At 49.0% G+C, this 22569-nt stretch overlaps 1 long non-coding RNA gene across 1 annotated transcript; it reads left to right on the top strand.

The window, feature by feature from the left end:
• Positions 1–1836: 1836 nt before the first annotated feature.
• Positions 1837–8124, top strand: LOC140620579 (uncharacterized). Its single transcript, XR_012020327.1, has 4 exons — positions 1837–2116; positions 3756–3879; positions 7351–7469; positions 8034–8124. It is a non-coding gene; the product is annotated as an uncharacterized lncRNA (long non-coding RNA).
• Positions 8125–22569: the final 14445 nt, after the last annotated feature.

Genomic DNA, 22569 nt, shown 5'->3' with positions numbered 1-22569 from the left:
GGTGAGTGTGTGTGGTTGTGACTGCGTGGATGTAAATGTGTAATACTGGTGTGGGGGGAGGGTCTAAAGCAGGGTGTGCAGATACACTGGAGGGAGGGTATCAACATCTGCTAGGGATTCTGGGGTTCTAGGCCCTTAGCCTGCAAGCCACACAGGTTGGAGCACAGTAAGTCAGTATGTGGGCCAGGATCCTCTGTGGTGCTCTGAGTAGGACTTCCCACTCGGAGCACTAGTCTAACCTAGGAGAGATCTGAATGAGTGACTTCCTAGGGACCTTCAGGGAAGCCCCAGACCACTCCAGCCAGGAGAGCAGCCACAGTATACAACATTCCCTATAACATCTAGTCCCCCACCTACTAGATGAATCTCAGGTACACAAAACTGACTTGGGCCTGCTTTTCTGGAAGAAGCTAGGTTGTGGAGGGTCTGGGGACATGCCATCCTGGGGTAATAAAGTGGTGGGGGATAGGAGGCTCTTTGGGATGGGAGAGTGAGAGAACTTTGTGACTAGAAACTAGAAGTGAGTGGGTGTGGGTCTTGTTCAGGTATACAGAGCTGTGTGTACCCAGAGGGGTTGGAGGAATCACAGAAACTATCAGAGACACTGTCCTTAATCCCTGCCCAGGCTGACATCCTGGACCTGCCATACCACAACCACAGGGGGACAAAGCACAGCAACCTCCTACCCTAGGAGGCCCAAGGGGAAATTTGACTAGGAGAGGCAGTGCTCATCCATCCCTCATTCTTGGCCCCCTTGGAGCCTGATTTCAGGAGAAGAGGATTCTGTATCCAAAGGACTAAGCCTGGCCCTCCTGCTCCTGCCTCCCAGGTCCACCAGGTCACCAGGCAGGGCCCCGACAAGCCGTGTTGGTTGTGGGGAGAAAGTTCTAGCCACAATACTGGGTCTGCAAGCCGGCTTCCAGCCCGCACCAGTCGAAACACCCAGTACCTGGCTGGAAGAGATCCGGAAATGGCCTCCTGGAACCACCGAATTCGTTTCCCTTTGCCTGGGCAGGTCTAGATGATCCCTCCTCTCCAGCAAGGACTGAAGCCGCCTGCGCCTGGCCCACACTTTCTCTGCGTGATGCCATATCTTCCTCATTTGTGTCTTTAAGACGCACCTTTAGTGCCTCCCAGCTGTAAGATTCCAGAGTCTCTGAAGCTGAGACTGGAGCCTTCCTCCCACCTCTCAATCCCCAGGATCCCTGGAGAGGCTGCTGGCGGGAGGCTGCTGGATATTTTCTGGCTATCGCCTGTCCAGATGAGGAGCAGAGGCAGGAGTGCAGCATAGCTGCACCGCACAAAAACCACCCTCAAGCCCCCTCCAAAGTCCAGGCTTTGCCCCCAACTCCTCCTCCCCTCTTAAGAGACAAACTGAGCAAAATTAGATATCATACACCCCTCCTCATAATACCTCCTACCTCCTAGATCTTCACAAACAGCTAGGGTTCACAGGAGCACAGGGGCGAATGCCCCCTTCTGCCCCACTGCTCTCTGACTCCATCCAGCTTGTCAGAGACTCGAGAAGCGGGCGCCCCCCAGGCGGGGATCCCCAGCCCTGGGGCCCTGCGTCCACCGCTGGAGGCCACCCGGCTCGGGGCTCCCGGGGTCCTCGCTGGCTCTCGGCACTCGCTGGCTGCTGGAGGCCGGGGTCGCGCACTCCCGGGGCCCCTCCCACGCGCCCAGGCCCTGGGGCGAGGCGTCCCGGGGGGTGCCAGACTCCCCGGGGCACCCGGGCTCTGGGCGCCCTGGGGCCGCGCACGACTTCCCTGTCTCCGCCGGGAATTCGTTGGGACGGAATCTCGGCGAATCCCGCGTCGGCCGAGGCCGCGGCAGCGGGGAAAGGCCAGGACGGCGGCGAAGCCCCACGGGGGCAGCTGGACCCCACACCCCGCCCCGAGCGGAGCGGAGGCTGCTGGGGAGGGGGCTGCGAGGGTCAAAGACGGGGCCAAGTGCCCGCAGCCAGAAGCTCACCACTCCGGGCCTGCCACCGCGCCTGCCGGAAGCGGTCGGCCGGGCTCTGTTCAAAAATAGAAAAGGAACTTCAGTATCCGCGTAACTGTGTGGAGCGGTGCGGAAAGAGAAGAGGAATTAACGAACCTGCCTGAGCAGAAAGGTCCGCTTCCTTCCTTGCCTTCAGTGAGCCGACTGCACTGACCAAATTCGGAGGCGAGGGAGCCCTGAGCTCCGGTCAGACCCGGCGCAGCCCGGCGTGGTGGCTGCTGAGAGGGTGGTGGCCTGCGGGGCGCAGAAACCCAGGCGGGGCTGGGGTCGGAGAGGCCCGCGTTGGGCCGCCGGTGGTACACACAGAGAATCTGGCTCAACCTGTTAACTATAATAGCGGCTTTGTGCCGATCTGTGCTGGGGGGCTGTGTGGGCATGGCCTGAGCACTGCCTTGTGATGCCCCTACTGTGGTTGCAGCTGTGGGGCTTTGCCGTGGGCCCAGGACTCAGGAGGGCATCCTATTTATTGTGTGACTTGCGGGTGGGCAAGGTATGTTCCAGGTGTATGACCCCACTAAGAGGGACCTCCCTCCAGGCTGTGCAGAGCTGGAGCAGTTGGTATTCAGCTGCAGCGCTATGGGGTGTTTGTGCATGTGGGGGCGGGAGCTGGGGCCCCGGTGCTGCCTTGAGGGCCCCTCAGGCCAGGTGCGGGAGGAAACCCCCTCCCTCATGCTCTGCTCCTCCTGCTCTCCTCACACCCACCTTCAGACACTATTCACTCCCACGCAGCCCTCAGAGTCTTGCTCCCTGAACAGCTCAGAGTTTGGAGCCGCACAGCCAGGCCGCTTCTCCCAGCAACTAACAGGAGTTTCTTCCGTTTTGTCCCACCTGCCCCCCCACCCCCCATGGCTTGAATCTACTGCCCAATTCCAGCCCTGGGAGGCCCTGGCACCACTCCCCTGCACCCACACCTGAACTCATCCTGGGGAGCCCCATCAGAACAGACTGAGCAAGGGCTAGAGCCAGTTTGGATTTTCCAAGGAGCTCAGAGCAGAATCGTTAAGACAGTACGTAAGATGGAAGGGGTAGGGTGGTGAGTGGAAGGAGCGGTGGTGTACCCATGTTGTGTTGAGGGGTGCCTACAAACTCACATCTCCTCAGTCACAGCCTGCATCGCTACAACCTCACATATGGCCTCCCACTATGCAGCCCTTGGGCTGTGCGATATTGCACAAGGGGAGGGAGCTACAGGTGTGCGGGTGCTAGGCACACACACACACACACACACAATCTCCAGCCACGGCATTCTGATTTCCCTCAAACTCACGCCCCTCTACGTCCGCGAAGCTTCTAGGGGCGGGAGGTTACCCTAGGCCTCCTCGCCAGGGCATTTCCCACATTCCCCACCCCCTTCCCCGCCCCTCCTCCCCCTGCCCGGAGTGCCCTGCCGAGGCCTAACTCGCCTGCCAGCGGCGCGGGTATGGGGATTTCCTAGGTCCGTGCTTCTGTTGCCAACCCTGCGGCTCGCTCCCATGGGTGAGGACACCCCAAGACGCTGAGACTGGGCTTGGGGGCTGTGAGTCGTCCGGGATTCCAGCCAAGGACCTTCGCCAGGCTCAGAAGGTCCAGCAGTCGCCGCTGCCACCCTGAAGCCTAAGGAAATCTGGCCTCCTTTTGTATGCAAGAATGTTGCCCTATGTTGTTAGGGGCAGGGAAACAAACAGGGTGCAAGGCCCCCACCGCTGCGTGCCGTCGCAAAGGGGGGCTTTGGTGAGAGCTGCTCCTGATCCCTCAAATTTTCCGCCCTGCAGTCCCAGAGCCTACAGATCTTCCCTTCCTTCGGAAGGAGTCACAAGCCCCTAAAGCTGGAGAAGGCAGCAGCTACTTAGCAGTGGGAGCCAGGCCTGAAGCTTCAGACGCAGAAACGCTGGACAAGTGAGTTCCGGGCGCCCTCTAGGGGCTGCGTGGGGAGAGGCACTTGGAGCAAGAGCCCTGGGAGCCCGGGGTCTCAGGGACCCTAGGGAGTACTGGGGCGGGTGCTATGGCGGAAAATAATAACGGTAAAACTATTAAAGATTTTTATTACTTATTTATTTATTTGAGAAAGAGAGCGAGAGCACGAATGGGCCGAGGGGCAGAGGGAGAGGAACAAGCCGGCTCCCTGCACAAGCAGAGACTTAGCCAACTGAGCCACCCAGGCGCCCCAATAACGATAGTAATATTAATAAATAACAGTAAGTGCTTGCCGTGTTCAAGGCACTACACAAGATTTGAAAAGTACTGGGGGATCCCTGGATGGCTCAGCGGTTTAGCGCCTGCCCCGGAGTCCCGGGATCGAGTCCCACATCAGGCTCCCAGCATGGAGCCTGCTTCTCCCTCCTCCTGTGTCTCTGCCTCCTCCTCCTCTCTCTCTCTCTCTCTCTCTCTCTCTGTCTATCATAAGTAAATAAATCTTTAAAAACAGAAAAGTACTAAATACATTTCTAACAACCATCCTATGAGGTAAGTGGCATTTTCATACTATTTTATAGACAAAGAAAATGAAGACCAGAGAGATTAAGCTAAGCAACTTGCCTAACTAAGATCTTGCAGTTGGCAAATGAGGGCAGTATCCGAACCCGGGGTCTAACCCTAGAGCCAGGGTCTCTGGTAGGAATGTCTGAGTCCAGGGGTGTGGTGGATTTGGGCAGTCCTGGATGTGAGACCCCACCAGCCTCCTCAAGGGATTTCTCATATTGTGGAGGGAGCTCTTAGCCTGGAGATCTGCTGGGAGATTGCCTCCTAGAGCTCTGGAAAAACAACCTCTAGTCCATTCCAGTCTACTGGATGTCCTCCAGCTCCAATTGTCCCCACCACCCCTCGAGAAGGCACCCTGGAGCACTGCGGAACCTATGACACCTCCTCCTCCTTCTTCCCCATACTTGTCCACCACCCACCCTCTGGGCCTTCCCAGCCTGGGCTTGCCTCCTTCCAGAAGCCCTCTGAGATTAGAAGGAGGTTCTCTGCACTTTGACTACCTCCTCCTCCCTTTCTGGGTCAGCAGGGTGGGAGACTCAAACAAGCAGAAAGCTAAAAATAGAACCGAATGAATCACCCTCTATTAGATAAAGGATAAACCAGGAAGGAAAATCCTTCCTCTCCTTTTCCATCTGCTCCGTGAAAAGCCTATAGCTCTGGGCTGGAGAATGGGGGATCAGGTTGGGGTGAGTGGGAGAGTACAGCCTAAAGTTCAGAGAGCTGACAGGGATTTATTTTGGCCATTTTGACAGTAAGGTTCAGTCAGAGTATGAAAAGAGAGCAGGGCCTTCCCTTCCCTGCCTCCTCCAGAGTTGTAGGGGAGTGTCCCTGGGGATGTTCTTTTATATACATTATTAAATGTATTCATTTATTTTGTAAAGTAAGCTGTATGCCCAACATGGAGCTTGAATCCACAGTTCTGAGATCAAGAGTTGCATGCTCTACTGACTGAGCCAGTCAGGAGCCCTTTTATTTTTATGTATGTAAGTATGTATGCAAGCTCTCTGCCAAACATGGGAAGGTATATTCATTTATATATAAATAGCTCCTGCCAATGTCTTAAACTTGAGCATGTTGGGGGATCTTGTTAAAATGCAGATCTCATTTATTACATCTAGGGTGAGCATGGATCCTGAATTTAGACCAAATTTCAGGTGCTGTTGATGCTACCTGGAGGATCAAGGTCCTAAATTACCACCTCTTGTCTGAGATCTAATCCTGGATTCTCAAATTTGCCTGTTACATATGGCCTGCAGCCTATTTTATTGCCCAAGAGTATTTTTTCCATTTTATTTAAATGAAATATGTAGACATAATTTATATCCCTTCTGATAGGTTTTATTTTTTAAAAGATTGTATTTATTTATTCATGAGAGACACAGGCTCAGAGCTTGATCTCAGGGTCGTGTGTTCAAGCACTGGTTGTGTTCATCACTGGGTGTGGATCCTACTTAAAAAAAAAAAAAAGCATTCTCCTCTATGCCACACACCTCACCACTCACTGTTATCTTGTGTCCTGCCCCTTCCTTGTGACCTACAGTGGCCCACTCCCATTCCCCATTTCTTCTCCTTCTGCACCTGTCCCTCTTTCTAAAATCCTTTTACTCCTAGGCGGCTGCTGAGGTGCCTTTGGACATAGGCCTAGGTTTTGAGCTCAGCTACTCTGCTTTCTAACCTCAGGCAAGTTAATTAAATTTTAGGTGCCTACCTTTCCTTGCTCAAATTATAGAGCCAACCCCTTCCCGGATTACAGAAGGGATTAAGGAGATAACACAGATAAAAACGCTTGGCTCCTCGTGGGTACTCCAGGAAAGGTGCAGGGAGCCCCAGGGTGGCTTGACCTGATTTTTCTACGCAGCAGGCAGGGTGGGGCAATAGGAGGGGAGGCCTACAAACTATAGGGGCCCCGCCCTCCAGACCTAATTCCCAGACCCCATTTCCTGGGGAAAGTTGAGTGAAGCCCTCCTCACCAGGAAGGAGGTTTCCTTCCTCAGTGCTTAGAAGGGGGGCTACTGTGCATTAACTGCTCTGCCTGCCTCTCCTCCAATCAAGGAGCAGATAAGTGAGTGCCCACTTTCACAGGCGCCCAACTGTCCATGGGGCAGGCAGATGGGTGGGGAAAGAGCTGGTACTGACCCTGCTGGGCTGGGTGGAGACCCGAGGGAGGGAACTCTCAGTGAAGACTCACCTAGCCCTAGAGCCCTCCCTGTCCTCCAGGTGCCAGGCAGGGGTGAGGTCGTTGCAGAGCAGGCCTCATCTCTCCCCCCACACCCCTGTGCACGTGTGCACAAGCACACGGTATCACTCTGTCAGGCTGGGTCTCAGGCTGAGACCCTGGGTCCACACAGTCAACAGTAGTGTTGCGTGTCTAGACATTTACTCCCACGAGAGGTCTTGGTTACAAACCGGCTGCTGTCCCAGACCTCACCCTCATATTTGCCTCCAGTCCAGGCAAACACAGGGTGGCAAGCATTCACCCACCTGTTCCCAGGTGGCCACATGGCCATCTGCTGATGGCACACAAACTGCTGGCAGATGCCACAGGTTCATAGGAAAATGTTTAAGGGGTACTGGTGAGTTCTTTCCCAGTTCACCTGCCATCAAGGGAAAGGCAGCTCCAGCATGCTGGCACATTCTGTTCAGGAGCCCAGGCCTGCGAGTTCACAGACACCCAGGTATATACTCTTGAACATACTTCATATCCATGGGTTTTGACTTCTTTCCCTTTTGTATCTCAGGCTAGAAACTGGGCTCTTTCTGGTCAGCACCAGAGCGGCATGGTTACTGAATTGGGGTGGATTTTGTTGAAGGGTGGACAGGAGGAGTGGGTGAAGACAGTATATGAACCCCTTAGAAGTCCTAATTCTGCATTTTTAACTACTGTCCTAGGGTGGAGTGAGGTGCTGTCCTTCCGTGGCCGCAGGGCCTTGGCCATCGAAGGCTCCTACAACTGCTTTACCGGGCTGGTGACACCAGTCAGTCTAGACCCAGTGGGAGAAGCTCCTCGGGTAGGGAAGCCGCAGGGGCGGTCGTGTGTGGGACATGCGATGTGTCTCCATAGGCGTTGAAGCAGTGGATCTTTGTTTTTTTTTTTTTTTTTTTTTTTTTTTTTTTTTTTTTTGCAGTGGATCTTTGGAAAGTCTGGGGGCCTTTGGTTGCACAAACTGAGTAGAACTCCCACGTCAGAGCCGCCCCCCCCCCCCCCCCCCCGCCCAATCCCTGAGCAGTTCTGCTCTGGGGTGGGTTCCACTGTCCCTTCCACGCAGCAGTCTCGCTTCCTCACTTGTCACGGGGCGTCACTCCCAGTTCACAGGAGCCCAGGGAGCGGCCACTTGCAGGGAGCGGCCCCGCGGTGAGCCAGGGACAGCCCAGGGCGTGGGGAAGCCCTGCTTCCTGCGGCCGCGACCTCTCGCTAAGGCCAGACGGAACGCTCTGTAGGGCAGGGGAGGAAACGCTTCAGAAGCATCCGACTGGAGGGGCCCCGGGCTCAAAGGACACTGGGCAGGGGGATGCCGGATGGGAATCTACCAGAAATGCGAAAAGGACGCGAGAAACGGACTCTCATTTTGCAGCCTGGCGGGCCATCTGGGAGGAAAACGCAGCCTGCGCCCAAGTGCTCGGCGGCGACGGGTCCGCAACAGCCGCCACCCTGCTCGGGCCGGGTCTCCGCTGCCCGCGGGCCTCACTGCCCGGGCGCCACGGCGGCGGGAAGCCCGCAAGCCCGGCCGCGGGAAGCCGAGCGCGCCCGGCCGGGAGGGAATCCCGCCCCCTCGGGGGCGTCCCGGGAGGCGGCGGCCTGGGCCCCCGCAGGGAAGGGCTTGTTTTTATTCCTGCGCGCCAGGGCCCCAATCCCGGCCGCACGACCCTGGCCCTCTCGACTCCAGCCCTGGGTTCTCCTGTGGTTCATCCCTAGCTGGGACCGAAGACCTGGCCTGGGCAGGAAAGTGCGCGGCTCCCTCGCTTTTTCTGCAGGCTCCGGACCCCCAACCCCAACCCCCCTCCAGTATTGATGGGAAAAGGGCGCTGGGCCGTGGCCTGTCCGCCCCCCACCCAGAGACCGCCCAGGCCGCAGATCTCCCGTGAGTCTGGGGCAGAGACTCCCGCGCTGCACCAGCCCTGACCTGGCACCGCGCTCCGCTCCCGGGATCCTGACCCGCCCGGCGGCAGAAAGGTAAGCGCTCAGAAACCCACGGGAGGAGTACGGGCCTTTGAGTCAGGATTCTTCCAGTGGCCAGGAGGACGAGGGCGCGGGACTCCAGGGCTCCAACTTGCAAGGAGAAAGGCACACTTTCCCCGTGGCTCTCCCACGCAGATAAGCACCACCAGAGTTTCCTTGTCTCCAGTTCTACCTGTGTCCTGCTCCTCTCAGGGCAAGGCTGAGACAGAGTTCAGATGCTGGGATCCCTGGGTGGCTCAGCGGTTTAGCACCTGCCTCTGGCCCAGGGCGTGATCTTGGAGTCCCGGGATCAAGCCCCACATCAGGCTCTCTGCATGGAGCCTGCTTCTCCCTCTGCCTGTGTTTCTGCACCGCCCCCCGTGTCTCTCATAAATAAATAAAATTTCTTTAAAAAAAAAAAAAGAAGTTCAGGTGCTGTTATTTTTTTAGATGAGGAGAAAGCCCACCTGCACCTGTGTGGCTGGGAAGCTGCTGTGCAGCTGTGTGATGAGATTCCTTACAATGAGTGCAGCTGCCTCCTCTTCACATTTCCCTGGAAGGGCAGGAATCCTGGGAGGATAGCCAGGGGAGGAAGAACCAATGCAGCCCTGACTGCTCCTCTCCAGAGAGCTGGATCTTCCCTACATCTCTGCCTTTATGGCCCTTGGATGTAGGAGTACCAGGTAGGAATGCTGAGTCCTTTGGATCTCTGGGCTGCGGGCCTGGCAACTGTCAATAGCCACACCAGTTGTCCTGATATATGAGTCTTCTTAGTGACTAGAGTCCGCAAAAGAAACCTGTAGTGAACATCATCCCTCTCCAACCAGTATAGGGTAGAAGCCCATCTCACCTACATATGGTTCAGGGAATACTTTGCAACCCTAGCCTGCAGAGAATACTCCCCTTCCTTGAACCCTTGATTTTCTCCATGCCCCTCAATGTGTAAATCTGGGTTCAGCTAACTCAAGAGAAAAGTTAACTTATTACAGGGATACTAGGATAGACAGGAAGACCAAAGAATTAAGGAAAATCCATTTTAGGAAACACCACGAAGTCAAATGGCAGGAAAGCCTGATTAGGGCATTGCTGCTGGCACCCCATCACTAGACTCTTGGCATGGGCACCACTGTGTATAATTTCTCAAGTCTCCTTCCATTATTACTACCTTTACTTCCTCAAGATTAAAAGTTTCCTGTGGGATCACTTGATTGGCTAAATCTAAGACACTTTAGGCACCAGCTGTCAGAGATGGGGAGAGAGCAAACATTGTCTCTAGGTTTCTTTTTTTTTTTTAAAGATTTTATTTATTCATGAGACACACACACACACAGAGGCACAGGCACAGGCAGAAGCAGGCTCCATGCAGGGAGCCTGACATGGGGGTGTCTCCAGGAACACACACTGTGCTGAAGGCAGGGCTAAACCTCTGAGCCACCTGGGCTGCCCTGTCCCTAGGTTTCTATATGAAAAGCAAAAACTCCTCCACCAATACTTATCTCATTTGGGGAATATCTCCCAAATCAGGAACAGTGTTCAGATGCTAGGTTTAAAAAGTCAAAATGATAATGTCACTACAGTCCACCCCTTTGTCAGCTCCACATCACGTGTGCCTTTCTTTCTGAATTTACAGTTCTTTCCCTCAAAAAATGCTCACATCCAACCTATGCTGCTATTACTCATACAGACTGTACTCAACTTGCTGCCACAGGGATAATACAAACCTCATAGCTCTAGGTTCAGGATCTTTGTTCTCTTCCCCTTGTAGTTCCCTTGGAATCCTGTCTCAGTATTCTGCAACCTGTGGACTAGACCAGATTATAAGGTTAATCATCATCATACATAACAATACAATAGCAAGAGAATAAAAACTGAAAAAATGCAAATGTTAAAATATACAAGCATCTACCATGACAAAGTTGAGGAGGTGAAAGCCACTATCTTTCTTTCTGCAATATGAGATTCTATTTTGTATTTATGACATCATTCCTCCCTTTTCCATGCTATGTTTCTTTTGCCTTCAGCCAGCAACTGAGTGGGTTTGTGTTCTCTACTCAGGGAAGAATCAAACCTTTGCTCCTGAGGATCTGAACTCTCGATGGTGCTGCCTATGAAGGCTGTGACGGCCTTCCATTAACTTTTACCCCTGGACATAATAGCACTAGGAAGCACCCCACCCCAAGGGAGCCCCCTTGGTTCCATGAATACTTCCTGTTGCCTATTGTGTAGAGTAAAAATCCTACTTCACCTTGATATTCAGAATTAATCACATTGGCCAGTCCTGCTATTCCCCTTTAACCTGTCCATCCACTGGCAAGAGCAACCAGAAATGACCAGGCAGCAATTTCTGCTTCTAATTCAGTAAAAATATTGCTGTTTCTCTGGTTGGAACTTCCCTCCTGGACTCTCTAGCCTTAATCCAGCAGAAACAAGAGCCACAGGAAGTGAGGGGGTCACTTAGTACTTGTAAGAAATGCCACTCCTCTTTCTGGACCCATAAGATGGGGTGTGGAAGCAATAGCATCCTGATATATTTTTTTAAAAAATTATTTATTTATTCATGAGAGACATACAGAGAGAGACAGAGACATAGGCAGGCAGAGGGAGAAGCAGGCTCCCTGTGGGGAGCCTGATGTGGGACTCAGTCTCAGGTCCTCGGAATCATGCCCTGAGCTGAAGGTAGGTGCTCAACCACTGAGCCACCCAGGTGCCCCACATCCTGATATTAGTCACTAGTTCAAAGCATATACCTCCTCCTTGAAGTACTGTACCCCACCACCACAAAATTCTTAAGTTCTTCTAACAAAGAGTCCAAAAAAATAATGGCTCAAACAAGATAAAAGTGTATTTTTGTATTACAAGTAAGGAAGAAAGATAGCTCTGCTCTGTGAACACATCTAGAGACCCAAGTTAATGAGGTACCTCAACAGGTACCTTCCAAAGTTGTCAGTCCTGGCCAGCAGGAAGGAAAGGGCGTAACAACTCCAAGCCAAGCTCTTTAAGAAGATGACTTTCAAGCTGTACCTGTCAATTCCACCCACATTCCATGGGGGAGAACTAGCTACAAGGGAGGCTGGGACAGGTTGTCCCTGGGTGGACAACCATATGCTCAGGAGAAAGGGAGAATGGGCTTGAGGGGACAAGCTGTAGTCTTTACTATACCATTCCATGGATCTATAAAGTCAGCTGCTTCTGGATAATGTGATACATAAGTAAGGTCAGTGAATCTCATGGACATTAGCCTGTTTTTTTTTTTAACTGCAAAATGAATTCCTGTTAAGAAGCAATGCTGTGTGGGCAATCAGATAGTTATAAGGCATAAAGTCCATGGATGATGGACTTTATTATATTAGCACAAGCTTGATGCTTGGTGAAGGCATAGCCAAACTTTCCACTAGATACCTGTGGTATCTCCCTGGGGCTATAGAACAGTTTGGGGGACTTGGAGTTGATTGCTGCTGCTGGAAAATTGGGCATTTTGCAGTGATGGTAACCAGGTTAGCTTTGATGAGATGTTTTGCTCACACAGAACTTTCATCTCAATCTCTGGGCCATGTGTTCCAAAGCAGACCCTGGGATTCCCTATGAAAGGAGACTGAGATCCAGAGTGGGAGGCATTTTGTCCATCTGATGATTTACGAACCATTTCTGTAGTGGGAGGCACTTAGTGACCATTTCCATAAAACACAAGTATTTTCACACTCTGTATCCATCCCTAATGAACCTTTTTTTTATACTTTTTCTTCCTTTTCCTTGTCCCAAATTTTTTAAAAGATTTTATTTATTTATTCATGAGATACACACACACACACACACACACACACACACACACATACAGAGAGAGAGAGAGAGAGAGAGAGAGAGAGAGAGAGGCAGAGACACAGGCAGAGGGAGCAGCAGGCTCCATGCAGGGAGCCTAACATGGGACTCAATCCTGGGACTCCAGGGTCAGGCCCTGGACTGAAGGTGGCGCTAAACTGCTAAGCCACCTGGGCTGCCCATCCTTGCCCCAAATTTTTAATCTTATTCCTTTCACATCCTTGCCACCTGTCTAAACCATTTGCTACTGCCCATACACTCAGTACAAATCCTTACATCGGGCCACCTTTCCCTACAGACTGAATGAACTGCAAAATATACTATTTAGCATTCTACCCACAGGGAAAGCTTCTCGTTTTTCAGAGCCACCTCTGATTGGGACTGTACAGCAATTGGCCATTTTTGGCCAGGGTTGCACTATAAACTAGACTTGACATTTTTCTTTCTCTGTCATCTGGTGTTAGGGTATTCCCCATGGGCTCATAGATGTGGAGTGAAGGGTAGCACATCACAGTACTTGTGATGGTGGGGCAAGTTGGTTGCCTGTAGTAAAAAGTGTAAGGAGGCCCTCATTGCCAGGGTCATGCAAATTCTGGGTTAGCACCTAAGTGAGTACCTCCATAAATTTATACCTAAGGCCTCTTGTCTACCTCACTCTGGTCCAGGCCTTGGTGAGTGGCCTGCACAGGATGCTTACTTATGCCTTCAGGACCTACTTGGACCTGATCCCACAGATTCCATTTCTACTTGATGGACTAACTCTAAAGGACACAGTCTGCACATGGCTAGGTACACCAGATAGTAGTCAGGTCAGTACATCTTGGTGTCTCATGTACACCCAGGCTAGTAACTATGTTTTTGTTGTTTTTTTAAAAAAATTTTAAAGTAGTCTCCATGCTCAACATGAGACTTGAACTCATGACCCTGAGAAGATCAGCAGTCACATACTCTACTGACCGGGCCAGCCAGGCACTCTGTAGCTATTTTCTTTTGAGGGAAAAAAAGGCTCTTGATTCTTTACTGGGCCATGAGAGGTGCCTCCACTGTAACATGCCATAGGCTCCATATAGCAACCTGATGTGCCATAGAAAATACAAACTTTTGGGATGCCTCAGTGGCTCAGCGGTTGAGCGTCTGCCTTTGGCTCAGGGCATGATCCCAGGGTCCCGGGATTGAGTCCTTCATTGGGCTTCCTGCGTGGAGCCTGCTTCTCCCTCTGCCTGTGTCTCTACCACTCTCTCTCTCTCTCTCTGTCTCTCATGAATGAATAAATAAATAAATAAATAAATAAATAAATAAATAAATAAAGTTTTAAAAAAAGAAAATACAAACTTTCTCCAAGCCTCATCCATGTTCTACTATCTCTTGATAATTAAATGGAGATGTGGTAGGAATCATCACCATTCACTTTTAACGTATTTTATGGTGTAATTTTTGTGATTCCTCCAGGACATAGATTTTTATTTAAAATATTTATTTTTTTAAGATTTTATTTATTTATTCATGAGAGACACAGAGAGAGGCAGAAACACAGGCAGAGGGAGAAGCAGGCTCCATGCAGGGAGCTTGACGTGGGACTTGATCCCGGGTCTCCAGGATCAGGCCCAGGGCTGAAGGCAGTGCTAAACCGCTGAGCTTCCAGGCTGCCCAAATATTTATTTATTTATTTGAGAGACAGAGAGAGTGTGGACAAAGGGGCAGAGGGAGGGGGAGAGAGAGAATCTCAAGCAGACTCCCTACTGAGCACGGAGCCTGACATGGGGCTCAATCTCACCACCCTGAGATCATGACCTGAGCCAAAATCAAGGGTCGGACACTTAACCAACTAAGTCACCAGCACCCAATGTAGCTTTGGATCTACTATTTTGGTAGGAAGTAGAGTTTCAGGGGCAGGGTGCCTGGATGGCTCAGTGGTTGAACATCTGCCTTTGGCTCAGGTCCTGATCCCGGAATTCGGAATTCAGTCCCATATCGGGCTCTTACGAGGATCTTTCTTCTCCCTCTGCCTATGTCTCTGCCTCTCTCTCTCTCTTTCTCTCTCTGTTTCTCATGAATAAATAAATAAAACCTAAAAAAAAAAGAATTCCAGAGCCTCCTATTTTGCCTTCCCAACTACTGGATTCCCAAAGTGTATTTTTTGCTAGTTTCTGAGGATAGAAAGGAAGATAGCCATGGAATGGGTTTGCAATCCTACCCAGCCCATTGTAAGGCAGGTTGAGTCCAAAAAATTATCTCATGACCTCCATAAGCCTGTACTCTGACTGAAGGGTCACAGGGGCATTTGTGTTAGCTGAAAGCCAGTGATGAATAACCTCTCAGAAGGGTGGATTTTTCTTTCTTTAGGGCTTAATTTCCCTGGGAATAGTCGAGGATTCCTTGAAGGAAGGTCAATAGGAGAATTCAATATAGTTCTGTGGTCAAGAGCATAGATCTGGAGCTGGCCTGGGTTTGAAATCTTTCTGTCTTCATTTCTTAAACTCTAGAATGTGGTAGTGCCTAAGTAGGTAGTATTGGGTAGTTTCCCCCTTCTACAGAAAAGTTTGCCCTTTTTATGGACAGTTCTGAGTTTTGACAAATGCACCCATTTGTGTAAGCACTGTAGAAACCCACAGATTATAACAATATAGTATAGTGAATGCCACTGTTGGTGAAGCCAGAAGGCGTTCCCAAACTGGCCTGGGAGGGGCAACCTGGGAAGACTACCTACAGGAGGTTATCTTTCAGCTAGGTGCTAAAGGGTGAGGAGGAGGTCTCACAACCAAGATATAGAACATTTTCATCATCCTCCCTCCCTTACCTCCCTACCACATTCCCTCATATCCCTTTGTAGGCAATTTCTTCCCCTATCCCCAGCTCCTGATAACATCTGATCTGCCTTCTGTTCCTATTATTTGCCTTTTCCAGAATGTCATGTAAATGGAATCATATTGTATGTAGCTTTTGAGTCTAGCTTTTTTCACTTAACATGATGCAATTAAGGATCGTCCATGCCGTTACATGTATCAGCAATTCATTGCTTTTCATTGCTGAGTAATATTCCATTGTGTGGATGTATCATAGTTTGTGTATTCACTCATCAGTTAAGGGACATTAGTATTACTTCCAGCTTTTGGCAATTATGAATAAAGTCAATATAAACATTCATGTTTAGGGTTTTGTATGAACATAATTTTTCTCTTTCTTGGTTAAATACTCAGAAGGGGGGATTGCTGGGTCATTTAGTAGGTATGTATGTATAGCTTTATAAGAAACTGCCATGCTGTTTTCCAAAATGCCTGTGCCACTTTGCAATTCCATGAGCAAGGTATGAGATTTCTAGTTACTCCATATCCTGAGCTATACTTCAGTTTTTAAATTTTTAATCATTTTATTTTATTTTATTTTTTTTAATTTTTTTTTATTTATTTATGATAGTCACAGAGAGAGAGAGAGAGAGAGAGAGGCAGAGACACAGGCAGAGGGAGAAGCAGGCTCCATGCACTGGGAGCCCGATGTGGGATTCGATCCCGGGTCTCCAGGATCGCGCCCTGGGCCAAAGGCAGGCGCCAAACCGCTGCGCCACCCAGGGATCCCAATTTTTAATCATTTTAAAGTAATGATATCTTATTGTGATTTTAATTTTTTTACCCTAATGATTAATGATGTTAATCATCCTTCCATGTGTCTATTTGGTAAAGGATGTCTTCAAATCATTTGCTAATTTAAAACATTAGATTGCTGGGATCCCTGGGTGGCGCAGCGGTTTGGCGCCTGCCTTTGGCCCAGGGCACGATCCTGGAGACCCGGGATCGAATCCCACATCGGACTCCCGGTGCATGGAGCCTGCTTCTCCCTCTGCCTGTGTCTCTGCCTCTCTCTCTCTCTCTCTCTGTGACTATCATAAATAAATAAAAAATTAAAAAAAAAAAAACATTAGATTGCTTACTTTATTTTTATTGAGTTTTGAGAGCTCTTTATGTATTCTGGATAGAAATCTTTGATCAGATATCTATTTTACAAATATTTTCCTCCAATCTGTAGGTGGTCTTTTAATTCTTTTAGAAGTCTTTTTTTTTTTTAAAGATTTTATTTATTTGACAGAGAGTAAGCAAGCAGGGGCAATAACAGGCAGAGGGAGAAGGAGAAGCAGGCTTCCTGCTGAGCAAGGAGCCTGATGCAGGCCTTGATCCCAGGACCCTGGGATTGGCAGACGCTTAACCAACTGAGCCACCCAGGCGCCCCTGAGTTTATTGAAGAGCAGAAGTTTATTATTTTATTTTATTTTATTTTATTTTTTAAAATATTTTATTTATTTATTCATGAGAGGCACAGAGAGAGAGAGAGGCAGAGACATAGGCAGAGGGAGAAGCAGGCTCCACGCAGGGAGCCCGACATGGGACTCGATCCCCGGTCTCCAGGATCACGCCCTGGGCTGAAGGTGGCCCTAAACCGTTGGGCCAGCAGGGCTACCCGAAGAGCAGAAGTTTAAAATTTTTAGGAAGTCTAGCAATTTTTTCTTTTATAGATAAAGCTTTTGGAGTTATAACTAAGAAATCTTTGGCTAACCCAATGTCATAAAGATTTTCTTCTGTTTCTTCTAAATGTTTTATAGTTTTAAATTTTACATTTAGATCTATAATCCATTTTGAGTTCATTTTTGTACCTGCTGCAATGTATTCATCAACTTTTTGGTATATGGATTATAGGAGAGTTTCGAGGATTAAATGAACTAATACGTGTAAAGCACTTGGAACAGTGCTTGGTTCATAATTACATTCAATAAATGGTAGCTATAATTGTGAAAGAACATTATTGTGCTGTTATTACAGAATTCCTCATTACAAATGCTTAATTTCCCTTTTACTTAAGGGGCTTTGGGTCTGTGAAATGACTCAGGTCTGGGAATCGAAAGAGATGCCTACATTCTCTATCATTGGGGGCTTACTATCTATCATCATTACTTATTCACTTACTCTTTAAGTAACAGAGACCTAAAATAAGGATTAAATAAGATAGAAGTTTATTTCTCTCTCATGTGACAACCCAAATGTATGCTGTCCAGAGGCCGTGGTAGGATGTCTCTATTTCAGAAGGCCATCCCAGAACCTAGGCTCCTAAAAGCTTGTTTTCTTACCATCACTAAAATATTGCCCTGGTCTACATTCCAAAATGTCTCATAACCACTTCTTATTTTTAAAATAAGATTTTATTTATTTCTTTATTTGAGAGAGAGAGAGTGAGAGAACACAAGCAGGGAGGACAGCCGGCAGAGGGAGAAGAAGCAGGCCCCCCGCTGAGCAGGGAGCCTGATGCAGGGCTCAATCCCAGGAGCCTAGGATCATGACCTGAGCTGAAGGCAGATGCTTAACCAACTGAACCACCAAGATGCCCCTCATAACCACTTCCTTTTTTTTTTTTTAATAGTTTTTTGTTTAAAGATTTTATTTATTTATTCATGAGAGACACACACAGAGAGAGCCAGAAACACAGGCAGAGGGAGAAGCAGGCTCCATGCAGGGAGCCCGATGCGGGACTTGATCCCGGAACTCCAGGATTACACCCTGAGCCAAAGGCAGACGCTCAACTGCTGAGCCACCCAGGCGTCCCTCATAACCACTTCTATATTCTGAGCAGCAAGATGGAGAAAGAGGAAGAAGAAGGATGCAACCTGGTGGTGCTTGGATAGCTCAGAGGGCTGATATATAAATTTGAATAGCTTGTCACCTGTCCCTACATCTTTGAGACATCTCCGGTAGGAGCATTAATTGGCCTAGCTTGGGTCATGTGCCCTGGGCTGGCTGAGAGTGGGGTAGAGAGAAAAAGTTCTGGCCCCTTTGCTTCTCTGGGGGCAGATGAGATTATGCCTTCCTCCAAGTCACACACAAAGGGTTCCTCCCAAATTGGAGTGTGTCTACATGTGGAGTAGCCAAGCACACAGTTGTTCACTGTAGTTGGGGACTTTCTGGCTCTCCTCCATATGGCCAAAAACCCCTCTCCAACTGCAGCCTGCCCTTGCATTTAACCTATGCTGCTGACAAACCCCAGCGCTGGAGCCACATCTCCACCGAATGCTTTCTCTTTCACCAGGCCACAGAGCACTGCTGGAGAAACTCACACAGCGAGAGGATAAGTAAATCCGTGGGGTCCAGCTTTTGTTGAGTCTCCCCAGGGCCTAGAAATCCTTTTATATTAGATATCATGCTATTGACCTCTGAAAAGTAAGATTCTTTTCATATGTGGCTCAAATGAACAATAATTTTTTGAACAATAATTTTTTTTAACAGCATCTAATATCCATTCCACATTCAAACTGTTCCCCAAATCTCATAAAGGTGATCTTTCTGTAAGGAAAATACAGTTATATCACTTCCTCCATCAAATTATTTTAACATATCAGTATTGTAAAATAATGCAAATGCAAACAGTGCAAAGTGGTATGGGGTAAAAAGGAAGAGTGTCTCTCTTCCTCCTTTCCTTTCTCTTCTCTCCTTTCCAGTCCAACTCCTCAAGTATTGATTTTTTGTTTTCTTTCAGTAAGTTTCCAGACATTGACATGCAAGCAGGTGCATATATAGGTATATCCTCAATACAGAATCCAAAAGGATCACACCATAAACACGCTCATGTGACTTGCTTTATTTATTTGATAACCTATCTTGGACATCTTTCCATATCAGTAAAAAATGGAAAATTTTCAGTTATTCCTGTCTCCCTGTCTCCTTGGAGTGCCAGCTCTACCAAGTAGTGTGTAGTTCCCTGAGTGCGCCACAGTCTCATGCTGTTGTGACCATGTGCATGTCATTTCTGGTGTCTGGAATATCTTCTCTTTTGTTGGACCCAGTAAACTTTTTTTTTTTTATTCTATTTATTTATTCATGAGAGAGAGGCAGAGACACAGGCAGAGGCAGAAGGGAGAAGCAGGCTCCATGCAGGAAGCCCGATGTGGGACTCGATCCAGGACTCCAGGATCATGCCCTGGGCCGAAGGCAGGCGCTAAACCACTGAGCCACCTAGGGATCCCCTCGGACCCAGTAAACTCTTACCTTCTGCAAAGCCTCACTGCCCTTGGGAAAGAATTAAGCTTTCTTCCCAGTTTCCCAAATGTCCTTGGTATTCTTCTCTAATCACATTCATCATGAGGTTTTGAGTGCTTATTTACCTTTTTCTCTCATGAGACCATAAGCTCCAGAGGTCATCCTCTGAGTTATAACCAACTCTGTCCCAGTGCCTGTCTCAGAGTAGAGTCAGAGTGGTGCTTAATAATAGTTGTTAGTGGGCTCCTTCTCCCATCCACAGAGATCAAGAACATCTTCTGGTAAGAGGAATGCAGGGTCACTGCCCTCCCCACATAGTTCAGTCAGCAGGACACTAGGAGACAAGACCTGGAGAGGACTGAAGATTGAGATTCACCAAGTCTCATTGGCATTCAGGGGAATCCTCTGAATTATAATAAGCCAAGATTCCTCTGTTTTGGGGCTCTCATAATTAAGGCCTATTGTGTGAAGGCAGAAACTTTGCTAAGAATAGTTGGGGACTTGGGTAACAATGACCCCAAGCCCACCAGCCTGATCTTGGCATTTCAGGGACAGACAGAGTGAGAATTACTGAACATTGGTTGTACCCAGAGAACAAGGCTGTGTTTCACTAAAACAAATAAGACATCTTGGGATGCCTGGGTGGCTCAGCAGTTGAGCATCTGCCTTTGACTCAGGGCGTGATCCTGAAGTCCCTGGATCGAGTCCCACGTCGGGCTCCCTGCATGGAGCCTGCTTCTCCCTCTGCCTGTATCTCTGCCTCTCTCTGTGTCTCTCATGAATAAATAAAATCTTTAAAAAAAAAAACAAACAAGACATCTTTACAGTGGGTGGGATAGGGAAGATCCTTCTTCCCTGCGACAATTAGGCTGGGGCTAAGGTAGAGGAGGATTGTGGGTATGGGCTAGCTGGATTGAGTCCATGGAATTTCTGGGAGAGAGGATGGAGTTCTGCCTTCAATGGAAGGTGTGGTAGGTACTACAAATTGGCCCAGTATACATTCATCCAACCCTCTGCTAGTATGTTTTCCTCTCACAAGGTTATGGTCAAGGTATCATCTGGGGCTGCAATTTCATTCGAAGGCTTGACTAGGGAAGGTCTGCTTCCAAGTTCATTTACATGGTTGTTGACAGAATTTAGTTCCTTAAGGGTTTTTGGACTGAGGACTTAAGCCCTCAGTTTCTCACTGGCTATTTACTGGTAGCTTCCCTCAATTCCTTGCCATGTGAGTCTCTCCACGGGGCAGCTCACAACATGGCAGCTGGCTTCATCAGAGCAAGTAAGCAAGAGAGTCTGAGAGAGAAAGCAAGATGGAATACATAGTCTTTTCATAACTTAATCTCAGGAGTGACATTCCCTCATTTTTGCCATACTGCATTCATTAGAAACAAGTCTCTAGGTACAGCCCACCCTCAAGGGAGGGTGATTCTACAAGGGGAGAGAGATTACACAGGAAACAGGGATCACTGGAAACCATCACAGAGACTGCCTATACCACACCCGTCACTTGTAAAAGCTCTCAGTACCAGGACTACTCCTTCCTCCTCCCATCTGTATCCTGACTCTCTCCCAATGACCATGGCCATACAAGGCAAGCATCCTTATAGCCCTGGCTGCCATTTTTTCCATCTCTGATCCTTCCTTCATTTTTGTCTTTGTTTTGTCAATTCTCTTTTCTCTGATTCCTTCTCTTCTCTCGATTTCACATCCTCGATTTTTCACATAAAGCCCAGGACACAGGATACCCCTAAAATTGAACCTCTGCTGTCTAGTAGGGGATGCCAGGATTTAAGAGGACTCTTCCTCCATGCCTTTAGCACCTGAGGCAAAGGAGGGGTCTTGAGGGCACCCAACTGAGCACCAGAAGACCAAGAGAGTCAGGCTCTCCTGGATCTCCCCACATGCTTCCACAGAGGTCCACAAGAAGGTGCTCTCCATCCTGCACCTGTTCCTACCATCTCCAACCCACCTCCCTGAACACTACTCAGATGAAGATTGACAACTGAAGCAGAACACTGTCATACACAGGAAGGCTTGGGAAGGGCACAGTGCAGTGTGAAGAAGAGTGTGGTCCACATGAGTCCCAGAATCCTTCCAGGAGCTTGGAGCAGGTCAGTCCTCAGACCTGTGGTCAGCCTCGGGTTTCCAGAAGCAGGATGGCCAATACTTCTTCCATGCCCCACTCACCATCTCTGCCAAGGTGCACACTCCTCCAGGGGGGAACCAGGGACAAGTCATCTCGGTGTCCTCAAGGCCTGAATGAATGAATGGCCAAACAAACAAATGAGCAAACGCTTGAGACGCTTTGATGGAGCTGTATGTGCACATGTGTGAAATGGCATGTGTACAAACATATTCGTTGGAGCATTATCTGTAATCTCAAAGATTGGAAACAGGGATCCCTGGGTGGCGCAGCGGTTTGGCGCCTGCCTTTGGCCCAGGGCGCGATCCTGGATACTCGGGATCGAATCCCATGTCAGGCTCCCGGTGCATGGAGCCTGCTTCTCCCTCTGCCTGTGTCTCTGCCTCTCTCTCTCTCTCACTGTGTGCCTATCATAAATAAATAAAAGTTTAAAAAAAAAAAAGATTGGAAACAAATTCAATGTCCATCAGTAGAGGACCAGGACAATACATTATTTATCAGTGTAATAGTATACAGCCTTGAAAGGAATGGGACAGCTCTCAATATACAGATGTGGAACAAACTCTAGTTATAGTGTTAGGTGTAAATAACAGGATGCAGAATAGGGCACATACTAGGCTGCCTGCCACGTATGCTATGTCCGAATATGTGTAGAAAAGCTCAGGAAAGATACCCAAGGGAAATAGAGCTCTGGCTCTCCGGGGAGAGCAACAGGATACCAGAGCTAGAGGGTGGAAGGAAGGCTGACGTGTCACTGTTTGGAACTGTTTGGATTTTGTATTGTATATTATTTAATCAAAACAAATTTTAAGAGCACACATTTGGAGCCACAGACTTAGATCACCATCCTGGTTCTGCCAGTCACCAGCTGTGTGATTGTGAGCGAGTTATATTGGTCGTTGAGTATCAGTTTCTTCATCTGTAAAAATAGACTGTGAGGAGTCTGCCCAGTGCTCTGAGAATTGCCACAGGTGTTTCTG

This window comes from Canis lupus, chromosome 29, assembly GCF_048164855.1.
Source record: "Canis lupus baileyi chromosome 29, mCanLup2.hap1, whole genome shotgun sequence".
Classification (NCBI taxonomy): Eukaryota; Metazoa; Chordata; class Mammalia; order Carnivora; family Canidae; genus Canis; species Canis lupus.
Note: the sequence above shows the minus strand (reverse complement) of the source record. Positions and strands in the feature narration are given on the sequence as shown.